The 20,112-nt window shown below is 44.0% G+C and overlaps 1 protein-coding gene across 5 annotated transcripts in view; it reads right to left on the bottom strand.

Annotated features, from left to right (window-relative positions):
* The window catches only part of TBC1D8 (TBC1 domain family member 8), a 99,877-nt gene that overhangs the window by 57,840 nt on the left and 21,925 nt on the right, over positions 1-20,112 (bottom strand). Inside the window, exon 1 of one of the 5 annotated variants that reach the window (XM_088796012.1) lies at positions 11,079-11,255. The exons of 3 other annotated variants lie outside the window; for them this stretch is intronic. The gene's annotated coding sequence lies outside the window, so the exon portion shown is untranslated. Of the gene's footprint in view, positions 1-11,078; positions 11,256-20,112 lie in introns of those variants that run through there. One more of the 5 variants, XM_088796011.1, reaches the window with a different exon arrangement.

Here is a 20,112-nt window from a genome sequence, read left to right as displayed (position 1 = left end):
ATCTGGGAGCCACGTGTGCTCATTGCTAATGGGGTGCTTGCTTCGAGAACACCTCATTGGAGAAAGCTAGCGACTATATGTCTGTATGTGTATATAGTATATGCATATATGTGTTTGCACAGTTACACACATTCATTGATGTTACCTACTTTTCTTTTTATAGATATCTACAGATATAAAACCTAGGAGTTAACCTCCAATTGGGGTCCAGTGCTTCCGACCGCGATCCAATACCACAGCGCTCATTCTAGCTTCTTTTCATACATCCAACTCCTTTCTCAAACACTGAGAAACCTGACTTCCATTATTCTTAGTCTATTCACTTAATCTATTTTTAGTCTAGTTCCTGTTGATACCGTTACCTCCCTGGCAGGTGCCCTCCTCACGCTCTCCAGGTTCCAACAGCACATACACCCCAGGCCCAATAACAACCTGGATCTGTCCCACTCAGTGGTTCTAGAGGAAGAAGGAAGAAAGGATACACGGGTGTTTACAGCCAGTATTCCTTAGGGGGCTCAGTTTTTGCCTCCTTACTGGCTTGCTCCTAAATTACAGATAATGGAGGGCGTCTGAAAGCTGTCTGCTGGATAAAGGGTCTGCTGCTTTAGAATCTGAGCAGCAGCTGAGGGAGCTGTGTGATTAAAAACATGGGTGGGAGGGGGTAGGATGAAAGATGCATTTGTACAAGGAAGGCAAACATGTTTTATCTATGAAAGATTAGGGGTGGGAGAGACGATAGGGTAGCTGATCGGGATTAGACAGGAGCTAGAAGTCTCACCCATCCCACACACACACACTGGCACTCCCACAAACATTAAGAGAGCTGTTGTAGAATCCGTATCAAATTTGGTAAAAATAAAAATCTGAGCAACAAAAGAAGGAAGCAGGAAGGGTGTGCAGTAACTTAGAGCAGCCACCACACAGAAAACGTCTTTTTGATTGGAAAGCGTGGTGATTTCTCTCTTCGAGACTCAGGAGCAACGGTCAGGACATTTGATGCAACACATCCAACCAATCTGACCCCTTCAACTGGTGGGAAGGTAGCGATGTAAAAAGCGACAAGGGACTTCCGGTTTCAGCTCCAACACATAAAGGGCTTGGAAGTCACCACGCCCATCCTAACAACAAGAAAAAGCTGAGAAAATTGAAAATTGATGACTTTTTCTTGGATACATCAGAGAACTAAGGTCAGAGATCAAACCATAACCCCTAAATCTGGAGAGACTGCAGAGCCCAGAATCACAGCCGAGACCCACTCACCTGGAAAAGCCGCAGCGGGAGCCATCAACTGGTAGGAACACGTAAATGGTGGCTTTAACTAAATGGCTGGGAGCTGAGTGTGGACTAGCATGAGAGTGAGAAACTCCTAGACACCATGGTCTTAGGGCCCCCCAACCAGTTTTACCGCTAGGAACCACAGAAGGTTCTCACTATGAAGAACCAAGAAAAGGTCTCTGCCAGGGGAAGGAAGAGTCATCACTGGTGAATGTGCTCAGAGCACCCTCCAGAACAAGGGCCCTCTCTCCAGGGGAGACTTTCCAGAGCCTATCCCAGCTGGGGGAAGGGCATTTCTCAACCTCCAAGCCCCTCTGGCCTCCTTGTCGCACCTGGGGGGTGAGGGTGGAGGCGGGTGAGAAACACTATAAAACACTACACAGGGCACAGCCCAGACACACTGAAAGACTGAGACTCACACTAAGGTCACAGACACTTCCCCTCCCCCATACTTCAGTGTATTAACAGGTTCCAGTATAATGACTGGATGATAGCTGAAAAGGCTAAGAGCCTAGGTGAGGAGAAGCTCTTAAAGACGCCTCCAGACAAAGGGGGAGACCAAAACAAGGACACCTGAGGAATCTGAAGCCTCTGGCACTGCAGCAACACTAGACACAGCCCGAGTCAGAGGCAGGATAACACACAACTCACACTAAGGAACTAGTTCTTCGGTTCTTACGACCCGATACATCATGTCTGGCTTTCAACAAAGAAATTACAACACATGTTGAAAGTCAAGAAAAAAACACAGTCTGATAGATTAAGCAGGCAGAAAAATCAGTAAGGATATAGTTGACCTAAATAGCACTATAAATCAACTGGATCTAAAAATGGCATGTATAGAATATTCTATCCAACAACAGCCACATGCAGGTATGTTTTATGGTCCAGAATATGCCCTAACAAATTTAAAAAGAATAGAAATCACATAAAGTATGTTCTCAGATCACAAAGGAATTAAACTGGAAATCAATAACAAAGATCACTGGAAAATACCCAAACCTATGGAGGTTAAACACATGTCTAAATAACACATACATCAAAGAAGAAGTCTCAAGAGAAATTTTAAAATATTTAAACTAAATAAAATGAAAACACAACTTAGAAAAATTTGTGTGAGCAACAAAAGCAGGGCTGTGTTGCAATAGGTGCATAAATTACGAAACAGTAACTAAAAATTAGTAACGTAAGCATCTCCTCTAGGAAATGACAGAGAGAAGAGCAATTTAATCATAAACACAGCAGGATAAAATAAAAATTGAGCAAAAATTAGCAAAATTGAAAACAAAACAAAAAATAGAGAAAAATGAATAAAACCAAAAGCTGTTTCTTTGAAAAGATCAATGAAATTGATAAACCTCTATCTAGGCTAATGAAAGAAAAAGGAGAGAAGTTACTAATTAATAATATCAGAAATTAAAAGGGGGGTCATCACTATTAAAAGGATAATAAAAGAGGAATACTATGAACAATCTAATGCCCACAAATTTGATAACTTACACGAAGTAGATCAAGTCCTTGACACAAATTATTATACTAAAATGCACACAAGGAGAAATGAATGATTTGAATAAGCCTACAACTATTAAAGAAATTAAATCAATAATTAATAACCTGCCAAAAAAATATTAAACACCAGGTACAAACGGTTTCACTGGTGAATTATACTAAATGTTAAGGAAGACATGATGGTAATTCTCTACAATGTCTCTGTAAAAACAAAAGCAGAAGGAACACTTCCTGCCTCATTCTATGAGGGTAGCATTACCATAATACTAAAAACAGATAAAGATATTACAGGAAAAGAAAACTACAAACCAGTATTTCCCATGCAAACGTCCTCAAGAAAATATTAGCAAATCAAATCCAATAACGTATTTTAAAAAAATTATACACCATGAACAAATGGGACGTACTCCAGGTATGCAAGGCTGGTTCAACATTTGAAAAAACCAATCAAGGTAATACACCACATCAACAGGCTAAAGAAGAAAACTCATATACTCATACCAGTTGATACAGAAAAAGCATTTGATAAAATCCAACATCCATACATGATTTTAAAAAACTCTCAACAAAGTAGGAATCAAGAACTTCTTTAGCTTGATAAAGAACATCTACAAAAACCCTATGGATAACACATATTTAAATGATGAGAAACTGGACACTTTCCTTCTAAGATGAGGAATGAGGCTGAATATTCAACATTGTATGGAAGTCCTAGCTAGTGCAATAAGACAAGAAAAGGAAACAAAATGTATACAGATAGGGAAGGAAGAAATAAAACTGTCTTTGTTCACAGATGACATGCTTATCTTTGTAGAAAACCCCAAAGAATCCCCCCCCAAAAAAAAAAAACAGAAAGAAAGAAAGAAAAGAAAAGAAACCTATGGAACTAATAAATACAGCAAGGTTGCAGGACACATGGTTAATACAACAACTGCTTTCCTACATACCAACAATGAACAACTGGAATTTGAAAAAAAAATATTTTAAATACCATTGACAATAGCAAATGGTATTTTTATTAGGTACAAGTCTAACAAAATATGCATAGGACCTATATGCAGAAAAATATAAGACTGATAAAAGAAATACAAGAAGATCTAAAAAAAAGATATTCCATGTTCATGGATTGGAAAATTCAGTTCAGCCCATCTTGACCTACAGATTTAGTGCAATCTCAATAAAAATCCCAGATTTTGTAAATATTGACAAATTATTTTAAATAAAAAGCTAATGAGGGCCTGCCCGGTGGTTCAGTTGGTTAGAGCTCCATGCTTCTAACTCTGAAGGCTGCCAGTTTGATTCCCACATGGGCCAGTGGGCTCTCAACCACATGGTTGCCTGTTCAACTCGTCGAGTCCTGCAAGGGATGGTGGGCTCCGTCCCCTGCAACTAAAATTGAATACAGCACCTTGAGCTGAGCTGCCTCCCGGATGGCTCAGTTGGTTGGAGCACAGGCTCTCAACCATAAGGTTGCCAGTTCGATACCTCAACTCCAGCAAGGGATGGTGGGCAGTGTCTCCTGCAACTAGCAACAGCAACTGGACCTGCTGAGCTGCGCCCTCCACAACTAAGACTGAAAGGACAACTTGACGCTGAACGGCACCCTCCACAACTAAGATAGAAAGGACAACAACTTAACTTGGAAAAAAAAAAAAAAGTCCTGGAAGTACACACTGTTCCTGTTCCCCAATAAAATCTTTAGGAAAAAAAAAAAAGCTAATGTCTTAGAGGAGCCAGCACAATACTGAAGAAGAACAAAGTTGGAGAACTCACACTACAATTTTAAGACTTACTACAAAAAGCTACAGTAATCACGACAGTATAGTACTGACAACTGGGTACACCGGTCAATGGAACAGAATAGAGAGCCAGAAACAGACCCACACAAATACATCAACTGCCCTTTGACAAAGGAACAAAGGTAATTCAATGGAGAAGGACAGTCTTTTCAACAAATGGTTCTAGAACAAATGGATATCCATATGCAAAACAACAACAAAACAAAACTAAGGCACAGACCTACACCTTTCCCAAAAATGAAATCAAAATGTATCACAGACCTAAATGTAAAATGCAAAACCACAAAACTCATAGAAGAAAACACAGGAGAAAATCTAGATCACCTTGGGTTTGGTGATGAGTTTTTAAAGACAACACCAAAAAACATGATCCACAAGGGAAAAAAAAAACAAAACTGGTAAGTTAAGCCTTTATTAAAATTAAAAGCTTTTGCTCTGCAAAAGAAGACACGTAAGAGAATCAAAAGACAAGCCACCGACTAGGAAAAACTATTTGCAAACACATATCTGATAACGGACTGGTACCCAAAATACCTTAAATACAAAAACTTCTTAAAACTCAGTAAGAAAACAGCCCAATTAAAAATAGGCAAAAGATACAACCAGAACCCTCATGACAGAAGATATACAGAGGACAAGTAAGCATATGAAAAGTTGCTCAACATCATTTTTCACTAGGGAATTGCAAATTGAAACAAAATACTCTTATATACCCATTAGAATGGCAAAAAAAAAACAACAAACAGAGAACACCAATTGCTGGAGAAGATGTGGAGCAACAGGAACTCCTTCATTGCTGATGGGAATGCAAACGGGTAGAGCCACTTTGGTAGATAGTTTGGTAGCCCTTGTTAAGCTAAACGTTGTCTTTTTATACCATCCAGCAATCACATTCCTAGGTATTCATCCAACTGATTTGAAAACTTCTGTCCACACAAAAACCTACACAGAAAAGCTTATAGAAGTTTTATTCATAATTACCCCAAACTGGAAGCAACCAAGATGGGGTAGCATTCAGTGATAAAAAGAAGTAATCTCTCAAGCCATGAAAAGACATTGAGGAACCTTAAGTGCAATTGCAAGTGAAAGAAGCCAAACTGAAAAGGCTACATTTTATATGATTCTAATTATTCTGGAAAAAGGAAAAGGAAAAACTACAACAAGGGTAGAAAGGTCAGTGGCTGCCAGGAGCAAGGCGTTGAATTAGTCAAACGTAGGTGGTGAAAACTACTGTGTATGATTTTGTAATTGTGGATATACGACATTACACACTTGTCAAAATCCACAGAAGTTCTCAGCACAAAGAGTGAACCTTAATGTTTGCAAATTAGAAAAAAAAAATCATTTAGCAGGTCGGGGAATCCCGAACTGAACACAGAATGTGACCAAAAAATCTGACTGCTACAAATGTATGAAACAACGGCGTGAAGGGGGTGGGGGAAGGGTGTTGACTCAGGTAATTTTGGAAATGACTGGAGTCTATAGAAAGGAGAGCCAAAGAAATGGGCATGAGTACTGTACGCCACCAGGTATGATTTAACAACTCTGATACTGCCACACATGTATATAGACACCAACAACTAAAAGAAAGGATGGCGGAGAGCAAGAGCCAGGTTTTTTGTTTTTTTAAAAATAAATTTTATTGGGGACTATTGAGGAACCGTGTGTTTCTCCAGGGCCCATCAGCTCCAAGTCATTGTCCTTCAATCTAGTTATGGAAAGCACTTGAACCGGCAAACTTGAGAGCTCGTGCTCTAACCAACTGAGCCATCTGGCCGCCCCTCCAGCAGCTCAGCAGCTGCTTGTTGTCTTCAGTCTAGTTGTGGAGGGCACAGCTCACTGGCCCATGTGGGAATCGAACCGGGAACCCTGTCGTTCAGAGCTCCTGCTCTAACCAACTGAGCTACCCGGCCACTCTGAGAGCCAGGTTTTTAAACGGCAGGGTAGTTTATAGAGAAGCCAGGCAAAGAAGCAAGAACAATCCATACAGTAACAAATCAAAAACACAGGTGTGAACGCGTGTTTAATTTACTATAGACACAGATGGCTACATACAGAAATATGTACAGATGTGTACATACAAGGATTAGCAACATGCATACATCTCCTTGCTCTGTCAGCTGAGACGGGCTGGAAGCAGGGAGCACACACAGTGCCCAGACCTCAGTTTCTACCATTTGCCACTAAAAGGAACCAGGGCTTTTTGGAAAAATGGCTGATGCTAGAACTGGAGCAAGAAATATATGAGATGAGCCTGGAGCATATTGTCGCAGCAGAAAGTAAGAAGAGCTCAAACAAATCCCACAATATGGAAAGCTGCAGGGGGGGGGGGGGAGCGGGGGAGGTGGAGAGTTACTCTATAGTTAGAGAAACCTGACAAACCAGATAATCAACAGGCAAAAATCATGTTAATAGGATGTACCCTTGATATGATGTGATAAGAAAAGCACTTCAGGGTGGCCGATGGTCTCAGTTTGTTAGAGTGCAGCGCTCATAACACCCAGGTCACCAGTTCGATTCCCACATGGGCCAGTGAGCTGTGCCCTCCACAGCTAGATTGAAAAAAACGACTTGACTTAGAGCTGATGGGTCTTGGAAAAACACACTGTTCCCCAATATCCCCCATTAAAAACAGAAAAAAAGAATAGCACTTCACCTCTCTTCTTCCTCCCCCAAAACAGTAACCCCAGTCTAACCATGAGAAAAACATCAAATTCCAATTGAAGACCATTCTACAAAATACCTGATCAATACTCCTCCAAACTGACAAGGTCATTAAAAACAAGGAAAGTCAGAGAGAAATTTTCACAGCCAAGATAACAACGAAATGTATGTGTTACCCCGAATGGGATCCTGGAGCAAAAAAAGACCAAGGAAATCTGAACAAAATATTGGACTTCGGTTAATAATCATTGTATTTCTATTGCCGCTGTGACACGTTATCATGAAAATAGCAGCTTAAAACAAAACCAATTTATTATCTTACAGTTCTGTAGTTCAGAAGTCTGCTACAGAAGCTAAAATCAAGATGTCAACAGGCACCATTCCCTTCCCGGGGCTCTAGGCAAGAATCCATTCGCTTGTCATTTCCAGTTTCGAGAGGCCATCGACTTTACTTGGCTCCCAGCCCCTTCCTCCTCCGAAGCCAACAAACACCAGGCTGAGGTATGCCCACACCGCCTCGTCTGGTTCTCTCTGCAGAGCTTTCTTCCAGCTTAAGAACCCTTGTAATTACACTGGGCCCACCTGGACAATCCAGACTAATCTTCCCATTTGAAGATCAGCCGCTTAGCAATTTTAATTCCACCTGCACCGTAAAGCCCCCTTTGCCATGTAACCTAATATATTCACAGGTTCCAATCATTATTCTGCCTAACACAATAATGTATCAATATCAGTTCATTAATTGTAAGAAACATATCATACTAATGGTAATAATAGGAGACCCTCGGTGTGGGATGTAGGAGAACTCTCTATACTATTGTCGCAATTTCTCTGGAAATCTAAAACTGTTCTAAAAAGTAAAGGTTTGTTTTTTTTTAAATGACAAGGAGAGTCAGGCCAGTCAGTGTCCACCTACAGATAAGGGGTGTTTGACCCCCATGTTTGTGCAAATGCAAACTGTCCCCACAGGAACCCAAGGAGGGGGGGGACACTGAATTAGGGGCCAAGCCAGGGCACTCAGGATGGACCCCACCAAAGTACAGGTAACCCCCGTATAACATGGTTGTTAGGTTCCTAAAAATGTCGTGTTAGGCGAATCCATGTTATATGAAACAAAGAACTACTATAAAAAAGGGGGTTAGGTTCCAAAAATTTTAAAAACATACTATTATATTTTCATAATTAAGAGAAATATCTTTATTAAAGCAATTTTCACCAAAAGTATAACATATTAACATGTATTAAATAACGTTTTCTTCTTCATCACTACTAAGCACCATTAACCGAGGGCGTTTTCTTTTTGACAAGATATCTTCATCCTCTGAACTTAATACTCCACGAACAAAATGCATTTAAAATCCTAATAAATTTTAAAGCTCTGCACTCAAATCTGATATGTTATCCACGCTCGAATGAAAAATTTCAAATGAGATATCTTTTGCTCTTGAAAGCTTTTATCACGTTCCGTGTTATTTGGGGATTTCCCTAATTTCGAATGAGATATTTTTTTGCCCTTAAAAGCTCTTATTATGTTCCGGGTTGTTCGGGGATTTCTCTAATTCTCAAACCGTGTTAGAGTGAAACCTGTTCTAGGAGGCCGTGTTGTACGAGGGTTTCCCCCAATTCTTGAACCATGTCATAGCGAAACCGTGTTATAGAAGTGCCGTGTTATCCAGGGGTTACCTGTACAAAGACAAAAGAAATAGAAGACAAGGGGCCAGACTGCAGAGAAGATGTCAAACCAGGAAGCAGGGCACAGAGAGTTGTCAGCAGGACAACCAAAATGTGAAATGAAAAGTCAGGAAGAAAAAAAATTACCCTTAAATTTCTGTTGAATGAGCAAATGAATGAAAAAGGTTAGCATGGCAAAGCAATCCTTCAAAGTTTTTAGGAAATGCAGTAAGGTGTTTGCAAATTTCAAATGGGCCAGAGGCAAAAATATACATATATACACATACACAAAAATAAAGCCACTATATGGCAAAATGTTAACCCATGGCTCCTACCAACAGGGTCCGCAGCCCTTCTGTCCTTTTATGAGGAAGCTGAAAATAACTCTCATGGATGGCTCTTAGGTAATACTAGCCCAGCTGAGGCTCATTTTTAAAAAGTACTGAAATTGGACACCTTTTGCCCATTTTCTCATTAATCTCACGTCCCTCCCTTTGGAGGGACGGATGAAGCAGCAAAGGTTCTGAGCAGTCAGGATGACACTGGACCTCCCAGCTCCAGCTCCGAGCAGCGGGACTGTTTCAAGACAGGGCAACGATTCTTTTCAGAACGGCTTCAGCACCGCTGACCTACACCTCTACACCTCTGTGTGCATGCAGGCTGACTTTTCTGTCACAAGCCCAAACTGGCCAAGTCTTCACTGCGGCTCCAAGAACAAATCCCCCAGAAGGTGGGGCAGTGCATGGAACATTCCAGTTTCCGGTCTCTAGCAGCTCCATATGGCTTGTCTGGCACTACGGGAATCCCCTCCTGGTGTCTCAGGGAGTGTGACATTCCTATTTGCAGGCTATTCAAATAACAACTCTGGCTGAGACAGATGTCGAGTGACAAGTTTTATAATTAGGAGCCTGTGGGGACAGAGTACCAGAGAGCAGTTTCCAGGCTCTCAGCCTCACGTGGAAGGGTGCTGGCTCAGGTAGTAGATGGCCATCAGCTGTGATTAGTTGGCCGTCAGCTGTAACCAGTTAGCCATTAGCCACTGATATAACTGTCGTGGCTACTCTGGTTGGTTGGTTGGTTGGTTGGTTGGCAGAGAAGTGGATGGCGGATTGCAGCTAGCAAGTGAGGTTGGTTGGCAGAGAAGCGGACGCCAGGTTGCGGATCGTGTGGCTCCTGCTTCCTGTGTCTCCAACCCAGCTGCCAGCGAGACTATAGTGGTATGACTCCCCGATCTACGGCTCCGTGGGTGTTCCTTTTTGGCCTCACCATGTCCTGCGTTCTTGTGTGGGGAGCAGGAGCTGACACCCTCCATGACAGAGCCAAATAGGGGTCTACAAATAATTTGCTTCTAAGTGATAATGCTGCACTTCTTTCATTCTGCCTGAATTTCCTGCTCATTGACAGTACCAAGTTTAAGAAGAAATGACAGCTACTGACAGGGACAAACAAGGACACTGGGAGAAACCTTCCACTGCCTCCTGGTGTTTATAACCTGTGTGGGGCCTGGTACTTACCACAGGCAGCAGTGACAAAGTGCTCTGTTCTTACCAGTGAGAGCACCATCGCGTGATAAAACCCATTTAAAAAGAACAGCAACACCCATCCCCCCACGAAAAGCATTTTAATGAAAGTCAGAAAACAAAAAAAATCTAAAGTGTTTTTTTGCCCCCTGCATTAAAGAAAGCAGGTCTTCTTAATGGCGTTGAGCTTAAAAACAATATACCTAAGCAATAAAGCATGACAAAAAATTCTATTACTCAAGCAAAGAGCTTCCCATCATTATACACACAAGCTATCAATAGTGACAGTGCGTCCACAAAGCACCACAGCTCAGCACCCTGACCCCCACCCCCTTGGGAAACCAATTTGGTCTAAAGCTCTGTCTTCGTGTCAAGCTGTTTGGTTTGGTTGTTGTCACTGTACTGGAGGGCTGGGGGAGAAAACGAACAAAGGACCAGAATAAAGGGAAAAACTTTTCATTGTGAAAAGTACGGACCAAAAAGGATCACACAAAGCCCTTTCTACTATCAAAAAGGGAAGATAAGTGCTCGGGCTATCTGCATTCTCAACGTGAGAGCTACTATTCAACGTAAAATTCCTAATCCAAACTACTAAACTTTGAAATCTTTTTTACAAAGCATTTTATATAATTCGATATACCTTTTGGTGTGAATCACTTATGTGCCCCACCAATCTTCCCGAACCGAGAGATGTCCGTGCTATTTCCGCAGAGTGCCAGCCGATCAGAGAGTAAAGCTGCAGGGTAACCCGCTAAGCGGGATGCTCTGGCATCCGATGAGCTCATCTCTGGAGCTAAGTGATAACACAGGCAGCCATGTGCCCATCACAGCGACAGGATGAACCTGCCGAAGCCACAAGTTCACGTGCAAGGGAAAGTCCAGAGCTGAGAGCTTTAAGGGCATCACGAGGGAGGGATTCTGACCCGGTTCTCGAGAACAGGACAGGCAGCCACCAGGCCCTCAACGGCACACCGCGTCCCAGATATAGGGAAACAAGGACAGCCACACAATGACCCTTTGCTTTCTCAGGACAACGGGTACAGCTGCTAGCTTTGATCAACCAGGAGGAGTTACACTGCCAGACTGATCTAGTCACAGCAGAATTAAAGGAAGAAATTTTTTTTTTTTTTTTGCCTTCACTCAAAAACGGAGAATTCTTTATTGGGTACAGTTTCAGTTTTCCAAGATGAAAAGAGTTCTGGGGATGGATAGTGGTGATGGCTGCACAACAACAGGAGTGAATTCACTAGCACTGACCTAACTATACACTTCAGAACAGTTAAGATAGTCACTTCTGTGGTAAATGTATTTTCCCACTATGTTTTTCAAACTGTGAAAATCCTAATGGTTGGAAACTTCTGCAGTTGGGTTCCTAATGTAAATATAAAACGAACTTTTCCTAACCCCATTCCCCAAGTGACAAATCATAAATGCATCTGAACATAAACCACTCTGGGCCCACACTGCTGAACCCTGACATGTTCTTCTAGTGGGTCCATAAATAACTGTTGGATGGTGACCAAGCGTCTGCTTTGGCTCAGACCGAATGTACAGATCCTGTCACAGTTAGATCCCAGCAGGGTGACGTAATGCTCAGAGTGCATGACAGCAAGATTCCTGCCCCCGAACGCCCCCAGGACAGCCAGTTCCCACACTGCGACTGCCCTGCCTTAGACACACGTGTTGCTGGGGCTATAAGTGATGGGGACCAAAGCCATTCTAACGCTGCCTTTTGAGATACTGACTTTAGGTTGGTTATTAAGAAACAAAAGACTCAGAAAGACCCCTTGACCCTCCCCCGTTTCCTGCCCAAGAGATGGATGGAAAAACTTGGCTCCAGGAAGGAAATCTTAACATACTCACCTTGGCGTAATGTGAATTAAATATGGAGATAGAAAGGTTCCAGGCAGGGGCGTGGGAGCTAGATCGCCCAGGGGTCCCACGGAAGCAAAACTCTGCCTGCCAAGTGTGTTCCACTCTTCCCCGGTTACCTGTAAATTTGCCCATTCTCACTTTTGAAATCTAAGATCTCATTCCCTGCTTTTCTACTTCGTCCAAAATGACATATACCCAATATTGCCTCACTGTCTTTGGAATTTTTATGTTTCTGTGAATCCCCCATGCACACGTATTAAAATTTGATTTTCTCCTGTTAATCTGTCTCTGTTAATTTGATCATTAGCCCAGCTAGAACTCAGAAGGTGGGAGAAAAAGTATTTTTTTTTTTTTTTTTTTTTTTAGCCCCCACACAACGAATGCTATTCTGAAAATTTCCTGGTATTTCCATCCACTTGGCCGTCCATTTACCTGGTCTTCTGGCAGAGCAGTGAAATGTCTTGTATGGATGATGCAAGATTATCAAATGAAAGGCAAGGGACACAGCGAGAGGAGAAAACTAAGACTCAACTCAGAGCTTGGCTTTAAGACCTGAGTGTTCCAATGCAATGCCAGTGGCCAGAGGCATCTGGAGCGGACGTGGGTGGACACCTGCTCTACCTCCACTGCCAAGCCCAGCACAGCTCTTCCTGGACAATGACATTTCTATGAAATGGGGACTATTCCAGGACTGCGTGCTCATCCCGATGGTTCCACCCCCGTTCTACTGTGCTCTTTCTTTCTGTTCAGCTCTTTCCAGACACCTCACCGTCACTTTTTTTTTTTTACATACAAAATGCTATACATAATGTATACAACTTGATGAGCTTGAAGGTAAGCACACACCCCTGAAATCATCACCACAATGTATTCCATAAACATGTCCATAGCCACCAAAAGTTTCCTCCCATCCTCTTATTTGTCATCAGTATTATTATTACTACTGATATATGTACCTGGCAGGCCAAAGAATGTACACATTTTAAGAGAGGTTATCTATGTATTACTTTTCGAAGTTGAATTGAATTATGGTAACAATGTATAGTACGACGTTCGCTCAAAAGATGGCATTAATCAAATGAATGTTAACATTATTCATTGTATTACAATTTTAATACAGTTTTTTCCTTTCTTAAAATGTGTACACTTTTTTTGGCACCGTATGTATGTATGTATGTGCATATGTACACACATACACACACACTACATATATACACACTATATATACATATATATAAAATGCTGTGATAAAAACATTGAAGGTCTATCCTGTTAGGAACTACTTCAGTTTTCAACACAATATTGTAAACTATAGGTGCTATGCTGTACAGTAGATCTCCAGGACATATTTATCTCGTATAACCCAAACTTTGCGTCCTTCGAGCAATAATACCTCCCTACTTTCCCCTCCTTTCCCCGGGTAACCACCATTCCACTCTCCACTTCTATGACCTTGACTATTTTAGATTCATTATATAAGTGGTATCCTGTAGCACTCTCCTTCTGTAACTGGCTTATTTCACTTAACATAATGTCCTCAAGGTTCATCCATGTTGTCCCAAGTGGCAGAATTTCTTTCTCTAATGCACTGTCACCCATTTGAATCCCAAACTTTCCTCCCTTACATTCCAGTAACCCCTAACTCATGAAGATGAAAACCATTCATAATCCACAAAGCCTAGAAAAACAAGTCGCAAAATTACATTGTACTGACCCTGTTGCCGTCAATTCTAACAGCAGAGGCTTCATTCCTCTGCCAGTTTCTGCCACTTCAAAAGAACCAAAATCCTTCGCCAAAACATTTCTGATCTTTCAATTCTGTTGGGAAACTCACACCCTTGGTTTGGGTCAAGTATTGGAGCCGCCCGGTGCAGTCTGGTACCTACAGACTGGAACTGGAGACTTCCCATTTGAGACGGAATAATTCATCACTTCTGACACCCCATTTTTAACAAGCCCAACAGGTATTACCTGTAGTCCCAGAATCACATTAAGAGAATCAGTTATAAAGAACATCTTTTCCAAAAATCTTCCCTAAAAAGCTAAGGTCTGGTCTCAATTTGTCCTCCTAAAGCAATCTGATTTTTTTTCCCCTTGATTTCAAAAGTGAGTAACTTTTGTGGTAGAAATGTGGGGAAATACATAAAAGCACAAAGAAGGAAATTAAACGTATCTCACACCTTACCACTTAACAATAAGCTTTGGTATGTGTCCTTACGGCCTCTTCTCTAATGTGTCACAGATTTAGACTGTGGAGTTCTCACATTGGGAATATTGAGGATTGGGAGGAAAAAACAAGATCGAACATGAAATTCAAAGAATTCTTTCATGCTCAGAGACAGTTGCAGGAAGGCTGTTAAACGTGTTCCACAACTCCCACGTGGTGGGCAAACCAGTTTACGGGCCAAATTTAATCATCAACGCATCCTGCCAGTCGATAGCACCTTATGCTATTAGAGCCACAATTCTCCCTCCACCCGGCAAACTACACTTTTGTTTAATGGCCCTGTACATAATTAAAGGCAGGAAATGGAGCTTGGAGGCATTCAAGGATCACAGAAAAATAAATAAATAATATAAAGCAATAATGCCTCCTTTGCAGAATGGAAATCAATAGGAGCGTCAAAAGGATCAGTGAAGCCAGACATTTCCATGGGCTCAAGTTCAACATGAAAGACAGCACTTGGGTGGATTCCAGCTCCTCACATGGAAAGAGCGCCCTGGGCACCTATAAAACTACAACCAGGCCTTACAAAGGGATGAGTCTGCCTGTTTTCATCCGCTTACCAAGTCACATGCAATGCAATCCAGTGGCTCGTGCGCAATTTTTAAAACACACTTTTGCTGAACACCTACTATGTGCCAGGCGTGCTTTAGTTTGCTGAATCCTACCCCAGAGGAAAGTATCACCATCATTTATAACCTGCAACCAGTGAGGCCACAGGGGGTTCCACTCATCTAGAAAGTGTGCAGGGACACCAAAAGAGGACCAGCGTGCTAGCCCATCGGTGGGTGGCACGACTGTTTACAATATCCTTCACTACCTTTGCAATAAATCCCATTCTTACTTCTGACTTTCATTTCAACACTTCTGTTCTTGATACCAACAGAGTCTTTTCAGGAATCAAATTCTATCTAATTTCCTACAACTAAATGTTATCAACCAAATATTTACAACCTCCAGCTTTCTTCCTGTACATGCATGTAGAAGAGGATAAAGAGTGAGGGCAGGAATCCTTTATCAGTTCCCAGCACCTGGTGTACTGGCTCCAGGTGTGCCCATCATAAATATTTGCTTAACAAATACTCTGAATAAAAAAGAACCAAAGAACACGGTTCTTGAAGTTCACTGGAAGGAAACCGTTCTTCCATATGCTGCAAGGAACTGGGGTTTTGTTCACTATGGATTCTGATCTTGAAATCCGATTACTCAAAGTCTGCCATCTGTCCCTCCCTTTCAGGGACTTGCAACACAGCAACAGTTACAGGGCTCGGTTACAGAACTCCACTCATCTTATCTTAGACGGGCCAGAAGGTAAGTGTTTCAGGAACTAAATTTATCTCGGCTTCAGTAGGTCTCCTTGCTTTTTGTTTGGTTTTGTTTTGTTTTGTTGTTTTAAGCACCCAGCACAGGAGTCTCAGCCTGTACAGTGTACTCTGAGATGCTGAGTCTTCTCTTTGGAGGGTCACACAGATGGGAGTTGAAACGAGGTAAAAAGGGAGAGAGGACAAAACGACAGCTTGTCCCTCTCTCTCAGGCCATCACACAACACGCGGACGGTGGTCACCTAACCCATCTTCAGAACAATCTTTCCTTCTGACCTGGGTCTCTGCTATCATCCACGGGCAGAGAATCTATGGGGAAAAGCAAACTTGGAGCCAGTAATTAGAGAAAAAAAATCAAATCAAATTAAAATTTAATAAGCTGCAATGGAGGAGCCTTGGCAGCAGCAATTTCTTCCTCAGACTCACGGACGTCTCTTTATTACAGGAAGTTTTCTCCTGGGAATTTGGATCTTGATATCCACTGCCTTCCATTTAGGAAAAGTTGTCACAGCCTTCAAGACTCGATCCCTGAGACAAGCCAGGGCACAGTACTTGTTGGCAAAAGGCTCTGATGTTTATTCTGCAGACATATGCCCAGTGGTAATGATGGAACCAGGCCATGTCCAGACCTGGCTCTTCCGTTCAGGCACTTTTTGTAGAAATCGGAGGCCTGGTCACTAGTAGAAATTGGGTAAGTCCTTACCCCGTAGGGCTGACGACAGAAGGATCCCAGCAGACAAGCAACTTTCAGCAGAGTGTCGGTTTGCCAACCTCCCAAAAGCTTCTCTTTGTACCATTTGAGAGAATGTGCAGTTGTGAGAGCAATAAACATGGACGTAAAAATAAATACAGGAAAAATCCCCACTCGATCCTACCACCTCACCAAATCAAACTAACTTCATGTTTCCATGTTTCCTCCTCATAAACAGGTGATATTTGTCTCATCGAGAAAGGTGAAGAGGGCAGGAACGTATCTCCTAGTACTTGACTGGTCTCCTAGAGCAGGGTAATGGCCCCAGTGTCCTGAGAAAGGACCAAAAGAATTACAGCCTCCATTCCACAGGAAGCCCCAATGGACCCTCTAAGCTAAGGAAGTAATATATTGTTCTAGAGTCACAAAGTCCTGGGTTCAAATCTGAGCTCTGTCCTTTAGTCGCCCTGGGGCTCCCCTCCACCACTCTCTGCTGCCTCACCTGTCCAATGAGGTCTGCATGGATATTCAACCAAAACACGTGTATATCCCCTGGCCCACACCCATTACAGGCTGAATTTCGTCCCCACCAAAAAAAAAAGATGTTGCAGTCCTGCCCCCCCCCGCCCCGTACCTCAGAATGTGGCCTTATTCGGAAACAGGGTCCTTGCAGCTGTAATTAGTTAAGATGAGGACATACTGGAGTAGGATGGGCCCCCTTGTCTAATGTAATTGGTGTCCTCATGAGAAGACAGCCACGCGAGGGAGAGTGCCATCTGACAACAAAGGCAGAGACTGGAGCTATGCAGCTGCAAGGAACCCCACAGGTTTCCAGCCCCCACTAAAGGCGAGGAAGGGGCAAGGGAGCACCCCACTACAGGCTCCGAGAGCATAGGCTGCTGGCTTCTTGATTTGGGACTTTTAAGCCCAGCACTGCTGTCTGATGTTGTAAGCAGCATAGGTTGTGGTTCTCTGTTACGACAGTCCGAAGAAACTGACACGCTGCCCAACCGGGGGAGACTTCCTGGTTCCCCGCACACGTGCAGGAGACTGAGAGCTCCAAACGTAGGTGGAAAGGACTCCCCACAACCTCCCGCAACACAATGACCACCCCACCTGACAGTCCTTCTGGTCCCAAAGTGGGTTTCATAACCAACCTCTAGTTACGTTGTTAACATCAGTTGTTTTCACCTATTGCTCTGGCTGGTCAATAATCTACATCAAAAGACAGAGTCAGGAGGAGGCACCAAGACATTCAAAGCCCATTTGGAGGGAAAACTTTTTTTGAGCCTTCGGAAGAGTGAACGCCTTAGAATTTCTCTGCGTGGAGGGGGACAGGGGCCCCTCCCGCACGGAAGTGGACCAGTCTGCTCCTAATAACTTCCTCGGGCACAACGTGGACACAATGCTTCTTTGCTGAATTTCCTGAAACAGCCAATGCTACTCTTATCATGTTCGTCATCAGTCGTGGAGTCATGCAGTCACGAGGACTGGGCCCACTCAACGTGGGGGAGGGGGCCTCTCATAGTCCTGGCAACATGGCCAGAGCCTCGGTTCTGTGGGGCCAGGCTGGGGCCTGGCTTCAGCCTTCTTAGGGCTCATCGGGGGCTTCTCACGTTCCGAGGGCTGGAGAAAACCATGTACCAGAAAACACACGCTTTCTAGCAGCTGCTGGTCCAAACAAGCAGAAGCCTGCGGGTCCCTGTGGCTCTTCACTCAGCGCCACGTGAAGCCCCTCCAGTCTGAGGGGACGGGGCAGGGAAGGTGGGATGAAAAGCACACCAGACACAGATGACCTGACACTGGTCACCTCGCCCCCTCCCTGCTGCCTCAGGAGCCTACATGTCCTTCGTGTCCCGAATGTCCCCTGTCCACCCCCAGGCAGTCCCCGTCCTGCCAGCCTCAGAGGAGCTGCGAGCCCCACCATGCCTGGTCCTGATGCTCTGCCTTCCTCCTGGACCAGGCGGCACTAATGACTCCTCACCTCTCTCTAGGGCAGGCGCCCTGCCAATCTCCAACCCAGAGTTGCTGGGGAGCTTCCAAAATACAGATGCCTGGGCCGCACCCCAGTCTGGTGTGACGGTCGGGGTGCTGTTCCATGGTGTCCCGTGATTCTATCGCACGGGAGAAACTGAGAACCACTGCTCCAGAATCTGCTCTTGCTCCCCTTCCAGAAGGCTCCTGACCCGCTGTCTGCCCTTGAGCTGCTACTTCATCTCTGTAGTTGCTTCCCCCTTGAAAGTTACAGGAAAGTGGCAAGCACCAGCGCCCCTCTCTTCTTTACCCATTCTGTCTGCCCGCCACCCAGACACTTCTTCTACAGCGGGGCTCTGAAAGGACACCCAACATTTCCTTGGACGCATCACTCATTCCAGGACAGGGGTGACATGAAAACCCCCCCTTCACTGTCTCATCCACACACACTGAGGGTAACGCTGACCTTTCTGCCTCCTCAGCCACTGCTCCCAACTCAAACCATCTGTCAGACGCCCTCAAGGACAGGCTGACCTGCGTGTGTCCATCTGTCCTGCACATCTCAGGTGAGCCGTGGATTACTCCCCAGTTCTCCTTCCTGAGGGAGCACTGGAATCAGCTGGGAACGCTCGCAATCCTAATCCAGAGACGCAATGGTCTGTGTGGCCTAGGATGGGGGCCACTGAAAGCTCCCCGGGACCTCAAACCGCTAGTTCCATCCTATTATTTGCACATCTCAGCAGGGCCCTTCACTGCCTGATGGAGCTGCCGCTAAAACCTGCCTAAGGGAACACAAAGCACGGGCAGGAGTAAACCAACCCCCACAGCCAAGGTATAGAAGCACCTTAAGTGTAACCTTAAGAGCACCTCAACGAATGAACGGGTGAAGAGGAGGAGGTATACACACCACGGAGTATGACTGAGCCCGAGAGAGGGAGAAACCCTGCCATCTGCAACAACGTGGATGGACTGTGAGGGCATCATGCTAAGCCGAAGTAAGCCAGACAGAGAAAGGCAAAGACTGTATGATCTCGCTTACATGTGGAATTTTAAAAAGCCGAACTCATAAAAACAAAACAGAGTGGTGGCTACCAGGGCCTGGGGAGTGGGGACATGGGTGGGGAGACGCTGTTTAAGGGCACAAATCTGCAACCAGTAGGTAAGCACGTCCTGGAGAGCTAGAGCACATCACAGGACTGCAGTATAAACTTCTAAGTTGCTAAGACACCAGATCTTAACTGTCTGTGGGGGCGGAGCCCCAGAGAGTAGTTTCCAGGCTCTCGGCCTCACATAGACAGGTGCTGGCTCAGGTAGTAAATGGCCAACTGTGATTGCATGGCCATCAGCTGTGGCTAGTTGGCCGTCAGCTGTAACCAGTGAGCCATTGGCCACTAATATAACTGCTGTGGCTACGCTAGAGAAGAAAAGGAGGAAGAGAAGGAGAAAAAAGGATGGGGCTAGCAAGAAGATGGCGGCTGGGCTGGCAAGCGTGGATGGCGGTTTGCGGACAGTGTGTATCCAGCCTCCAGTGAGAGTATAGTGCCGCCAGAGAGAATAAAGTGGTATGACTCCCCTACCTATGGCTCCG

The sequence above is a fragment of the Rhinolophus sinicus genome, chromosome 2, assembly GCF_057876585.1.
Source record: "Rhinolophus sinicus isolate RSI-liver-muscle chromosome 2, RSI-T2T, whole genome shotgun sequence".
Classification (NCBI taxonomy): Eukaryota; Metazoa; Chordata; class Mammalia; order Chiroptera; family Rhinolophidae; genus Rhinolophus; species Rhinolophus sinicus.
Note: the sequence above shows the minus strand (reverse complement) of the source record. Positions and strands in the feature narration are given on the sequence as shown.